The 2,530-nt window shown below is 46.7% G+C and overlaps 1 long non-coding RNA gene across 1 annotated transcript in view; it reads right to left on the bottom strand.

Annotated features, from left to right (window-relative positions):
- Positions 1-1,033: 1,033 nt before the first annotated feature.
- The window catches only part of LOC130175361 (uncharacterized), a 1,962-nt gene continuing 465 nt past the window's right edge, over positions 1,034-2,530 (bottom strand). The window contains exons 2-4 of the long non-coding RNA XR_008828727.1: positions 2,173-2,291; positions 1,543-1,683; positions 1,034-1,315 (exon numbers count right to left, since the gene is read on the bottom strand). This is a non-coding gene — a long non-coding RNA (uncharacterized LOC130175361). The remainder of the gene's footprint in view (positions 1,316-1,542; positions 1,684-2,172; positions 2,292-2,530) is intronic.

The following is a 2,530-nucleotide window of genomic DNA, read 5'->3' as shown; positions in this document are numbered from 1 at the left end:
GCCTTAATTGTTGTGACGTTTCTGTCCTGATCATCTGTCAGCTTCTTCCTGCCTCTAGGTTTCTGTTTCTTTCCTCTCTCTGTTCATGGTTGAATCTGTTGATGATTTCCTAAACATAAACCCTTTTCACTCGCTGTGAATCGTTTCCCAGATACTCCTGCCTGACACCAGGACATCAGCGTCTGATAGCTTGAATTAGCGTTTGTGTGATAAGCCACTGGTGTCAAAGCAGACTGCCTGTTTAATATTACAAATAATAAACATGATGGCTCGTTACAGTGAGCGAGCTCTCACGTCAGCAGCGTCTCTCCTGTTTGCACTTGATCTGTGAAGAGCAGCCGAGCTGTTTGTGGAGATGAATCCAGGCAAAGGCCACTCCAACATGTTCATTAGTCTCTAAAGAGTCCTTTAAGATGAGAATCTGCCTGCAGCCTTTCACTGAGGCACAATTACACTCCACTGTGCATGAATATTTCTACCTGTAAAGCTGTGGAGAAACTGCAGGGCATCTCCAACATTTAAACTCAAATCTGTTGAAGTTTTCTCACCAACTCAAGGCTGAATATGTCAGAAGTCATTGTACATGCAGTTTGGGAACAGCTCTGGTATTTAGGAGACAACATCTGTCCTGAGGGGGGAGGTGACAGTAAGGACTGCATTATGTCCTGAAGACACACAAACCTGTGAGAGTTTAAGTTTTAAAATAAGATCTGGGTTCTGACATCACTTGACATTTGGAGGCGAGTGTCTGTTGTCAACATGAGGAAACTCATCTGGTCCTCACACCTGCTTCCCCCGTTTAAACTCTCCTGTCTTCATCCAAGGATTCTCTCTGTGTCCTCCTCCTCTGTGTGTCTGGAGCTTCTCCTCTCACTCACTCCTCAGAGTGCTCACCTCCCCCCGCCCTTCATCTGTTCTTCGTCTTTTCTAACTAGCGATGTGTCATCTGGGCCTGACGGTAAACATCATATGTCAGCTGCTGAGCCTTAATGAGCTATTAACACTGATTAGAGTCAGTATCAGATTTATTTCCAAGTAGGTTTTCACATATGAGGAATCATCTTTGGTGTTTTGGTTCATAACAGTAAATACAGTCAGTGACGATTTCCACCTTCATGACACCTGTTTATGTAACTCACCTGTTTACATTTTATCAAGGACTAAAGTTGTGGAGGATTGAGGGCGTGGTCTCTTTGAGTTTATGCACCAACGGCCCCTCCTCTTTGACCATATTTGGATTGGCTGGGAGTTAGGGGCGGAGTCAGGCACTGCCACGATGACGACGGCGCAGCAGCTCACTCTGAGCTTCAGAAACCTGTGGGTGATGTCACAGAGGCGACGTCCATCTTTATTTACAGTCTGTGGTTATACTGCTTTACTTTTAGTGAAGTGTTCCTAATAATCTGAACGTATAAGGCATCAGGAATCAGTGAAGATCAAACGGATCAATCAGACTGAATATAGCTGAATGATGATGTCGCTCTGTATCTGCTGGACGTGTAAACAGGAAACTACCTGGCAGAGTTCAACATGTTCACTGACCTGGAGCGACCATGAATGAACCTGAAATTCATCAACAGGATGATTCATTTAGTCGATGACAGAGACGATGATGTTCCTGATCATCTGAACAGTCACAGGTGTTTTATTGGCCGACGTCCCACCCGCCTGGTACGGCCAGCACTGTAAAACAAACGCCACAACTTTCCAAATAAGAGCCTCTCTCAGTTTTTATTCTCTTCTCTCTCAGAACAAACTCCTCTGACTTTAATGATCCTCAACTGACATTTTACTTTTCATTTTATCATCATCAGGAATGAGGCTGTGGGGGAGGGGGGAGGCTGGTGGGGTGAGGCTGTGGGGGAGGGATCTAAGGACACTTCATTTTCTGTCCTTTTCTATTATCTCCTCCTCTTTTTTTCCCTCCCACACATACTCACTCCTCCTTTTTCTGACCCCTCCATCCTTCCTTCCCTCCCCCTCCCTCTCTTCCTCCTTCCTTTCCTTTTACTCTCGCCTCCTCTCCCCTCTCCTTCCTCCACCTTCTCTGTCCTTTCCTTCCTCTCATCTCCCCTCACCCTCCCTCCTTTCTCTTTTTTTTTTTTTTTTTTTACACATTTTTTTCATTCATCCTGCCCCCCACCCTTTACACCCCCTCCTCGAGGCTCCCACCTTCATCTCCTCCTCCTCCTCCTCTGCCCGGCATGACGTGGGACCAGATCAAGGCACCGTGTTGCCGGGAGTAGCGGGGATTGAGAGCGACGCGTTGGAATGCAACTCCAGCCGAGCCCCTGAGAACAGGGGGTGGGGGGGGAGAGAGAGGAGGAGGAGGAGGGGGAGGAGGAAGAGTGAGGGAAGGTCGAGAGCAAGTATTTCCACTTTATCCCTGCAAAGTGTTTCTCCCACATTCTCTCTCTTCCTGTCTCTTCTTCTCTGTGACATTTCAGGCTCCTTCCTTTTTATTTCTCTTCTCTGTCTCTGATAAGAAGCTGCTCTTCTTCTTCTTCTTCTTCTTCTCCTCTTATTGCTG

This window comes from Seriola aureovittata, chromosome 9 (genome assembly GCF_021018895.1).
Source record: "Seriola aureovittata isolate HTS-2021-v1 ecotype China chromosome 9, ASM2101889v1, whole genome shotgun sequence".
Lineage (NCBI taxonomy): Eukaryota > Metazoa > Chordata > Actinopteri > Carangiformes > Carangidae > Seriola > Seriola aureovittata.
This window is presented reverse-complemented; position numbering and strand designations above follow the sequence as displayed.